The following is a 10934-nucleotide window of genomic DNA, read 5'->3' on the forward strand; positions in this document are numbered from 1 at the left end:
CCCCCCTACTTTTGCTAACTGGACTCCTCCCGCAGGGGGCGTTTTGGTATTTCGTGTTACAATTAAAAAATAAAGAATCATCTTGGAGTGACTTGTTTGGCTTGGGGTTGGACTAGAAAACAAGCCACGTTGCTAAACCAGGGGAGGGGGGGCTGGAGCCGGGATGCAGGGGAGAGGAGGTGGAGGGACCCAAGGCCATGTGAGGGGGTGTTGGGCTAGAGGTCGGGGTGGGGTGTCCTGTGGGGGGGTGCTGGGCCCGGGGTGACTGGGTTCCAATGGGGGATCCATTAACAAGGACCTGTCCTGTTGTACTGCTCCGCAACACCTCCCCCACTGCTGGGGGCCACAGACCCCCCCCCGGGTGGAGGGAGGGGCAGGAGGAAGGTGGGGGGGATGTCTCCAGGGGAGGGGAGAGGGCTCCACGGGGGCTCTAGGGGGACAGGGCCCTTCCCGGGCTCAGATGTATCGTGTATAACGGGATTCCTGAGGTACAACCTGTAATTGGGGTACTGCTGGGCCTCCCTCCCTCTCCAGCCGGGGCTGTGTCTCCCCCTGCTCTGCCAGGGACAAGCAGTGGCCCCCCTGGGCGCTGGGACCACTCAGCTGTCAGCAGGTGGAGCCCCCCACCCAGCTACACTGGCTGAAGGCTCCCAGAGCCACTCACGAATCCCACAGACAGAGGCACCAGCCAGTCCCCCCCCAGCCTTGCGCCCCCGAGCTGCCATCCTGCCCTGGTCAGATCCTGGCCCCCCTGCGCTGGGGCGAGGACACGCACCAGCCTTTGTGAACTGGGCTCCGGTTTCCCAAGCATGTCAGCCAAACGCACTGTTTTAGGTAGAACGTGGACCAGGTTTATTAACTGCAGAAGGGTGGATCGTACGTGATGTAAGTGGTCAGCACAAGGGGCTGAGATGGTTCCTGAAGCTCTCGCGGCGTCCCGGGGCGACACTCGGGGCCTGCTCCCCATGAAGCCAGGCAGGACTCTGGGGAGCCTCCTGTCTGGGAGCAGCCTGTCTGCAGGACACACAGCTCCCCCGGCTCCACCTTCCTGGCTCTGACCTCGGAGCCTTCAGCCTCCTCTGCCCCTCCCTGCGCTTCCCACAGCCAGTCCGCCCAGGCGGGGTCCTGGGGCGGCCAGGGGGTCCTGCCCCCCAACTCTGCAGTCAGACGTGACTCTCAGCCAGCCAGGAAAACAGAAGGTTGATTAGACGACAGGAACATGGTCTAACACAGAGCTTGTAGGTGCAGAGAACAGGACCCCTCAGCCGGGTCCATTTTGGGGGGCAGTGAGCCAGACAACCACGTCTGCCCTTCACTCCATGTCCCAGCCAGCCCAAACTGAAACCCCCCTCCCGCAGTCTCACTCCTCCTCCCCCCAGCTCCTCCTCCAGCCTTTGTCCACTTTCCCGGGGAAAGGCGTCACCTGGGTCCAACCCCGCCCAGCTCCAGTTACAGGCTCAGGTCTCCTCACTCCAGTAGAGTCACCCCCGGCTCCTCCATCCCCCGTGCAGACAGTCCCAGCAGAACCAGACGCCATTCCCCGGTCAGTCCACCCTGCTCCCTGCTGCGTCCCATCTCTCCCCCCTTCGAGACTGAACTGAGCGGGGTCACTCTGACCAGTGACCTGGGGAAGTTCGGGGCCCCCTCTCCGGGACAGCGCATCCGCTATCAGGTTGGCACTTCCCTTCACGTGGACCACGTCCATGTCGTAATCCTGCAGGAGCAGGCTCCACCTCAGGAGCTTGGCGTTGGCTCCTTTCATCTGGTGCAGCCAGGTCAGGGGAGAGTGGTCGGTGTAGACGGTGAAGTGTCGCCCGAAGAGATAGGGCTCTAGTTTCCTGAGGGCCCACACCATGGCCAGGCACTCCTTCTCGATGGCCGCGTAGTGTTGCTCCCGGGGTAGCAACTTCTTGCTCAGGTACACGATGGGGTGTCTCTCCCCCTTTTCATCCTCCTGCATTAGCACCGCCCCCAGTCCCGTGTCGGAGGCGTCGGTGAACACCACAAAGGGCTTGTCAAAGTCTGGGTTTGCCAGAACTGGGCCACGGACCAGAGCCTCCTTCAGCGCCCGGAAAGCCTCCTGGCACTGCTCGGTCCAGACCACCTTGTCTGGCTTCCCCTTCTTGCATAGCTCAGTGATGGGGGTGGCTATGGCGCTAAAGTGGGGCACAAACCTTCGGTAGTATCCTGCCATCCCAATAAAGGCTTGGACCTGCTTTTTGGTGTGGGGAGCGGGCCAGACTCTGATCACCTCCACCTTGGCCGGTTCCGGCTTTAGGCGGCCGCTCCCCACCCGATGGCCCAGGTAGGATACTTCAGCCATCCCCACCTTGCACTTCTCCGCTTTGACAGTCAGCCCAGCCCCCTGGAGTCGGTCCAGCACTTGTCTAACCTGGGACACGTGGTCCTCCCAGGTCTGGCTAAAGACACAGATGTCACCAATATACGCCACGGCAAAACTCTCCATCCCCCTCAGGAGCTGGTCCACCAGGCGCTGGAAGGTGGCCGGCGCTCCCTTGAGGCTGAAAGGCAGGGTCAGGAACTCATAGAGCCCCAGAGGGGTGATAAAGGCCGATTTCAGCCGGGCATCTGCATCCAGCGGCACTTGCCAGTAGCCCTTTGTAAGGTCCATGGTGGTAAGGTACCGAGCTCCTCCCAGCTTGTCTAGGAGCTCGTCCGGCCTGGGCATGGGGTAGGCATCCGATACAGTGATGGCATTGAGCTTCCGATAGTCCACACAGAACCGGACTGACCCATCCTTTTTGGGGACCAGCACCACCGGTGGGGCCCAAGGGCTGGCCGATGGCTGGATCACCCCCAAAGCCAGCATGTCCCGGACCTCTCTTTCCAGGTCCTGAGCAGTTTTCCCCGTGACTCGGAAGGGGGAGCACTTATCGGCGGGTGCGACCCTGTCTGCACCCGGTGGACAGTCAGATTAGTGCGTCCAGGCTGGTTGGAAAACAGTTGTCGGTACGGATGCAGCACCCCCCTGACCTCGGCTTGCTGGGCAGGGGTTAGCTGATCCGAGAGGGGAATTGTTTCCAGGGGGGAACCAGCTCTGGTCCCAGGGAATAGATCTATTAAAGGGTCGTCTCCCTGCTCCTCCCACTGTCCACACACGGCCAACACCACATTCCCCCTGGCATAATATGGCTTCATCATATTCACATGGTACACCCGGCGGTGGTGCGCCCGGTTCGACAGCTCCACCACATAGTTTACCTCATTGAGCTGCTTGACGACCTTGAAAGGGCCCTCCCAGGAGGCCTGTAGTTTGTTCTTTCTCACGGGGATGAGAACCATCACCTGATCCCCGGTGGCGTAGGCACGGGCCCGCGCCGTGCGGTCCTACCAGACCTTCTGCTTCCTTTGGGCTCTGGCCAGATTCTCCCTGGCCAGGCCCATGAGTTCAGCCAGTCTCCCTTGGAAGATCAGGACATACTCCACCACTGACTCTCCATCGGGAGTGGCCTTCCCCTCCCACTCGTCTCTCATCAGGTCCAGGGGGCCCCTCACCCTCCTTCCATATAACAGTTCGAAAGGCGAAAATCCGGTAGAGTCCTGGGGCACCTCCCTGTACGCGAACAGCAGGTGAGGTAAGTACTTGTCCCAATCCTGTGGGTGCTGGTTCATAAAGGTTTTCAGCATCATCTTTAGCGTCCCATTGAACCTCTCCACCAGCCCATTGCACTGGGGGTGATAAGCTGAGGCCCAGTCGTGCCGGACCCCACATTTCTCCCACAAGCACCGGAGCAGGGCCGACATGCAGTTGGATCCTTGGTCTGTCAAGACTTCCCTGGGGAACCCCACTCGGCTGAAAATGGTCAGGAGCGCATCTGCCACGGTGTCTGCTTCAATGGACGCTAAGGGCACTGCCTCGGGGTAGCGGGTGGCGAAATCTACCACCACCAGAATGTATTTCTTCCCCGACCGGGTCGTCTTGCTGAGAGGCCCCACGATGTCCATGGCCACCTTCTGGAAAGGCTCCTCTATGATGGGCAAAGGTCTCAAAGCCGCTTTCCCCTTGTCCCGGGCCTTCCCCACCCTCTGACAGGGGTCACAGGATCGGCAATACTGCCGGACGGTGGTAAAGACCCCGGGCCAGTAAAAGTTCTGTAGCAACCTCTGCCGGGTGCGCCGGATTCCCTGGTGCCCTGCGAGGGGGATGTCATGGGCCAGGGACAGGAGCTTGCGGCGGTACTTCTGGGGGACCACCAGCTGCCTCCTGATCCCACAGGACTCCCCTTCCCCTGGGGGAGCCCATTCTCGGTACAGGAACCCCTTCTCCCACAGGAACCTCTCCTGGCAGCCTCTCCTCATGGTCCGTCCCTCACTGAGGTCGGCCAGGTCCCTGAGCTTCTGCAAGGAGGGATCTTTCCTCAACTCGGCCTGGAACTCAGCAGCTGGGGAAGGGATGGGGCCCGGTTCCCCCTCAGTGGCCAGGTCTGAGGCCTTCGCCTCTCTGAGCCGTGCCCCTCGGCGCTCCCTCCCCACCAGAGTAGGGTCCTGCGCCTCCGGTGTGGTACCCTCCCCAAGGTCAGGGCGCAGTGCCCCTCACCGGCTCTGGCTACGGGCCACAACCAGGGCGATCTGGGGCTTGCTTGGCGAGTCCTGCAGGTCCTCTCCCATCAAAACCTCAGTGGGCAAATGGTGGTGTACCCCCACATCCTTGGGGCCCTCCTTGGCCCCCCATTTCAGCTGTACCCTTGCCACGGGCACCTTAAATGGGGTCCCGCCCACCCCCGTCAGGGTCAGGTAGGTGTTGGGCACCACCCGATCTGGGGCCACCACCTCGGGCTGGGCCAGCGTCACCTCCGCGCCCATATCCCAGTATCCATTGACCTTCCTCCCATCCACCTCCAGGGGACCAAGGCACTCTCTCCGGAGGGACAGCCCCGCTCCCACCCTGTAAACTGAGCACCCTGAGTCCAGAGCATCCAGCTCCCCAGAGGAGCTGGTCTGGGGCCCTCCTCCCCCCTGAGCAGTTGTTAAGCTGCCAGCCCCCCTTGCCTGGGCAGTCTGCCCCTCATCCGGCTGGGTCCCTACCCAGTTAACCCTGGGTAGGTTGGGTCTGCTCAGTCTGTCCCTGAGCCCGGGGCACTGGGTCCGTACGTGGCCTCTCTGGCCACAGTGATAGCAGCTCAGGTCACGTTGGTCCCCTCGAGCGGGTCGGAGGGGCCCGACGCCAGGTGTTCCCCTTGGGAGGGGGTTCTCCCTATTTCCCCGCTGGGAGGTCCCATGGTGGCTCTCTCTCTGCATCTGGGGGGGCCTCTTCCTTTAGGTCTCCTCCCTGCCACCCCCTGTCCGGCTCTTCACAAACTCATGGGCCAGCCGCCGTGCGTGTCGCGGGTTCTCTGGCTTTTTGTCCATCAGCCACAGCCTCAGGTTGGGTGGGCACCACTCATACAGTTGCTCCAGTACGATCAGTTTAACCAGGTCCTCCTCCGTCGGGGCCCCCTCTGCCCACTGGGTGGCATATCCCTCCATGCGGACGGCTAGTTGCAGATATGAGGCCTCAGGGGCTTTACGCTGACTCCGGAACCTTTCCCGATACATCTCAGGAGTCGGCCCAAACTCGCGGAGCAGGGCCTTTTTGAATAGTTCGTAGTCCCCTTTCTCCGTCCCTTCCAGTCGGCGGTACAATGCCATGGCCTTGGGGTCCAGTGAGAGGGTGAGAAACCGGAGCCTGTCCGCAGGATCAACCTGGTGCAGCTCGCAGGACGTCTCAAAGGCATCCAGGAAGTCATCCATGTCCTCCCGCTCCTTACGCTGGGCCAGGAGGCAGTTATCAACGCTCCGTGCTGTCCTGGGTCCCCCATCACTCACCGCAGCCAGGGGCTCGCTGCTCCTCAGCCTGGCCAGCTCGAGCTCATGCTGTCTCTGCTTCTCTTCATGCTGCCTCTGTTTCTCCTTCTCCTCCAGCTCATGCTGACGCTGCTTTTCCCGCTCCTCCTGCAGTTCCCGCTGCCTGAGCTCCAACTCTCTGTTTTAGCTCCTTCTCCCAGTGCAGCCCCCTCAGCTCCAGCGATGGGGAGCTGTGCCGGGAGGGTCCCCTGTGGGCTGCAGGGGTCACAGTGCCCTCAGTATTCGCTGGGCTCCTCCCGGCCCTTCCCCTAGGCATAGGTCGGAGGGGTCTCGCGAAGCCCTCAGCAGCCGCCTGTTTGCTCCCCGCTGGGACAGACACCGGTGCCAGCCCTGCATCTGCCAGGCTGCTTCCCTCAGGGACAGGGATCGGTTCGTTCCAGCGATCTTCCTCCTCCAGCTGGGCAATCAGCTGTTCCTTGGTGGACCTCCCAGTGCGCAGCCCCCTCTGCCTGCACAGCTCCACCAGGTCGCTCTTAAGGTGCTTGCTATACATCTCCTTGCTGGCCACTCGCAGGCCTGTGTGCTCGCCGCTCCCCACGGTTTCCAGGGAGAACCCCTAGTGTGCCAGCCCTTCTCGAGGTCACCACCTCTTTGCCAGGGTCGAGCTGCGGACTCCTCCGCCCCTGGGACCGCTCGCTGCAATCCCCGGGGGACCCTGTTACTGCAAAAGTCCTTGTTGCTGGTCACACACTCCCAGGGGTAACCGCCTCCCGGAAACTGCTCCTCTCTGAGCCTTCAGCACGCCTGGTCCTCGTTACTCCCCCTTCGTCTTACTGCTCCGCTGTCACTTACTGCAGGAAGCGCCATCCACAGGGTGCAGCACATCCCACCTCTGCCACCAGTTGTCACGGCGTCCCCGGGCGATGCTCTGGAACTGCTCCTTACGAAGCCAGGCAGGACTCTGGGGAAGGCTCCTCTCTGTGAGCAGACTCTCTTCAGGACACACAGTTCACCCAGCTCCCACCTTCCTGGGTCTGACCTCGGAGCATTCAGCATCCTCTGCCCCCCGTGCACTTCCCACAGCGAGTCTGCCCAGGCGGGGTACTGGGGGGGCCAGAGGGTCCTGCCCCCCAACTCCGCAGTCAGACGTGACTCTCAGCCAGCCAGGAAAACAGAAGGTTTATTAGACGACAGGGACACGGTCTAACACAGAGCTTGCAGGTGCAGAGAACAGGACCCCTCAGCTGGGTCCATTTTGGGGGGCAGTGAGCCAGACAACCCCGTCTGCCCTTCACTCCTCGTCCCCAGCCAGCCCCAAACTGAAACTCTCCCCCTCCCGCAGTCTCACTTCGCCTCCCCCGGCTCCTCCTCCAGCCTTTGTTACAGTTCTTCGTACACAGGCTTCCCTGTCAGCCTGGGACCAGGCTCCTCTGTTCAGGTCTCTGTCTTAGACTCCAAGGTCTCTAGTCCACTCCTGGAGGGACTAAGTGTGATCTCCCCAGCTTTCCTGTTGTTTCCAGCGCGGGTGGGGGAGGAGAAAGGCCAAGGCACGATGCCACGGTCCCGTTATATACCCTCAGTCGAGGTGCCTGGCGAACGCTAGCCCAGACATGTTCTGGGGGGCTTTCCCGAGTCACAGAGTTGAGCAATCCCCCACTGGGCAATGCACCCCCAGCCCCCTTACACCATGGTAAAGCCCTCGCTTGACACCCTCCCGGGTGTGGGTCACCTCCCCGTGGCAGAGACGCTCCAACCTCCAGCGGACCCCACGGCACCATCTCATCACGCAGCCGACACGTGGATTTGGCCAGAACAACGGGGCCCTTTCCTACGACTCCTCACCCGGTGCAATGTACCCTCGCTGCAGGATGGGTGGATGGGGGGGGTCACGGGCAGTGTCTCCCCTGGGTCTTCCTGTCCCCTCACACCATTCCCCCCTGCGGCCACCAGGTGGGGCTGTTCCACGGTGGCTGGGAGGGGGGCAGGAGAAGGGAGTGGGGGGAGGGGCAGTGGTTCATTCCCTACCTGCTTCCTCCTCCCCCCACTTTCCCCACCAGGCTGCCCCGTTCTGTGCACCTGGACGGGGTGTGTGTGTGTGTGTGAGTGTCCCTGGCAGGGTGAGGGACCCAGGCCTTGGAGGGGCAGAGGGGAGGGGTCTTGTACATTGGGGGTCCCGTGGCTCTGGGTGGGGTGGAGCCCCCCTGCCCCATGGCACTGCCCAGGCTGGTCTCCCACACACACGGCTCCTGTGATACACCCCCATGATGACACAACACCCCCCGCCCACCTGTCCCCATCTCACACGCTTACAACCCGCGGTGACCAACCCCTGGTGCTCAGCTCTCACCAGCCATCTTCCCCACTGCACCCCCTGCCCCCTCGGGCGTTCCCCAGGCTCCCTCTGCTCAGCCTGCCCTGTGGGGCGGGGGAATTGGCTTCCGGTCTCGCTCTGCCTGGGGGGGCCCCAAGCCGGGGGGCCGAGGGCTCAGCAAAGGAGCCCCCAAAGGTCTGACGCGCTCCCAGGGCTGCCAGCCGCATTTGGAGGGGGGCGGAGGTGTCAGCCATGGGCGGTGGGGGATTCGCCAGCGCAGCCGCTCGCCGGGATGGAGGGGGCCACGGCGGGCACGGGGCGCGGGACCTGCTCCAGCCCCGCCCGGGTTAATTCAGGGGCCTGAGGCTCGGCTCTCTCCTGGTGCCGCAGTGCCCCCCGCCTGCCTCCACGTGCCCCCTTGCCACCCAGCCACTGCCCAAGGCTAGCGGTGGGGCACACCTGGGTACCAGCCTTGTGCCTGCTCTTACACACTTACCCATATCCCCGCCTCACCTGTGCACTGACAGCTGCCCTCTTCCCCCGCCAGCTGCACGTCTGCTAGTGCGGTGCATGCCCACATGTGCACACCCCAGACTGCTGCACTCACACTAGTGCAACGCACGCACACCCAGCCCACTGCACACACGCTAGTGCAATGTGCACACCTTCACTCCACTGCTCACATGCTGGTGCAATGCACACAGGCCTGGCCTGCTGCACACGCTAGTGCAATACGCACACACAGCCTGCTGCACACACACTAGTGCAACACACCCAACCTCAGTCCACTGCAAACATGCTACTGTGACTCCTGTGCACAACACAGCCTCACCATTTGCACACACACTAGTGCAATGCACACCCCCTAGCAAAGGTGCTACTGTAAGATGCACACGCAACACAACCTAGGCCTCTGCATACCCTGGGGCTCACACAGGGATTTGCACAAGGCTCCAAAGCCCATGGGGCCTCCTCGGAGGGACCTCGATACAGTGACAGCCCCCCCATTTTTTCTAGCTAAAGGGGCACCAGATGGGGGAGGGGCAGGGCAGGGGGCAGCTGTGTCTGGGCTGGTGCAGAGACATTTGCCCCAGTGGCTTCTGCTTGGAGGGGGCGACCCCCAGGAATAAAATGCCCATGGGGGAGACGTGTGCACACGTCCGGACGCACCCTGGCAGGGCTGAGGTGTCCACACTCCTGGACACGCCCGGGGGGAGCACGGGGCCCAGCACGGGGCACGGGGGGCACGGGCCCACCCCAGGCCAAGCCCAGAGGGGAGATCCCCTCCCTGCCCCTGCTTGAGGCCCCTGATGGTACAGCCCGGGACAGTGCCAGGCCCTCTGGTGTCGCTGGGGGCTCGTGTGCGAGTGCCCCCCCGAGAGCCTGACACACTCGCTCCTGGATGTGACGAAGTGTGTATGGGGGGGTTTCTTGGTTTTTCCTTGTTTTCCCAACCGTTTCCATGCAGAGGGGGTGGGACTCAGTTTCCCTGGGTGTTACTATTTTAACACCCAGGAGGGGGTTTGTGGGGACACAGGGCCAGCGAGGGAACTTGGGGCCCCGGCCAATGGCCTGGACAATGGAGACCCCAGCGACTGGGGACCTGGGGACCCGGAGGCCCAGCTCTGGAGTCCCAGCCGGGACTGGCCAGTGGGAGGACAAGGAGCTGCGGAGAGAGGACCCCCGTGACCGGACCAGCTGGTTCTAGCCAGAGGGGCCAGAGGACAGAAGAGGGGAGAGGGCGCCCCCCCCCCCGCGACCCTGTTTACGACCCTGTTTACCGGGAGAGGAGACAATGGACAGAGGGGGGGCTTGGGGCCGGTGATAGCAGATGCCCAGCGGGGAAGCAGGGGGGCTCGGGGCTGGAGGGAGGGGGCAGCCAGAGCCCCCCTGGGTGCAGGGGAGACTGGGCTGGGCTGGGGGAGGCCAGGCCTGAGGCCGGAGAGTTTCCTGTGCTGGGTTCAGACGCTCAATAAACCCTCCTGTGTTACCCCGGCTGAGAGTCGCCCCCGGGCTACAGAATGGGGGGGGCATAATTCCCTCTGGGAGTGGAGGGATCGGGGGGCATTATTCCCTCTGGGAGTGGAGGGATCGGGGGGGCATTATTCCCTCTGGGAGTGGAGGCCCCAGGGGTCCAGAGCGAGGTGACTCCCTGAGGAGGCCAACCCGACACCGGTTCTCGCACACTCACCGTCCCCCACATGTGTCATAGGAGCCCCAAAACCAGGCTCCAGAGCCCCAGAGTCAGGAGCTGAACCCAGCACCCCAGCCTGGTCCCCCCCTGGGTATTTCCATCTGCCCCCCTCACTCCCCACTGGACTCCAGGGGGAGACTGGCTTCCCCTCACTTCCTGTCCCAAACTGCTCTGCGGGCTGGCTACCAAACGACCCCTGCATCCTGCCTCAGAGGTGGCTGCATCCTCACACTTGGCACAGGGCTGGTGGGTGCCGGCCTAGCTGAGCCTGGGCTAGAAAGGGGGAGGGGGGCAGCTGTGCCCTGGGGAGAACGGACTGGACCCCCCACCCCTCCCAGAGAGGAACCCAGGAGTCCTGGCTCCCAGCCCCCACTCCCTGTCCTCCACCTGGCCTCGGGGCACGTCTGTCCATCCCTGTCTGTCTGGGTGTCTCTGCTTTATCACTAATCTGGCTCAGAGCATGGACAGCCCCCCCCCAGTCCCCCCACGGGAGTCGCGCCCCAAGGCCCTAGCCCCCCATTCCTGCTGCTGGTCTTTGGATCTCAGTGTATTGAACTTCCCCACAACAATGCCCAGCCGGGGCCCCTGGTGCTGCGAGCTTCCCTACAGCAGTGCCCCCAGCTC

Source organism: Natator depressus, chromosome 24 (assembly GCF_965152275.1).
Source record: "Natator depressus isolate rNatDep1 chromosome 24, rNatDep2.hap1, whole genome shotgun sequence".
NCBI lineage: Eukaryota > Metazoa > Chordata > Testudines > Cheloniidae > Natator > Natator depressus.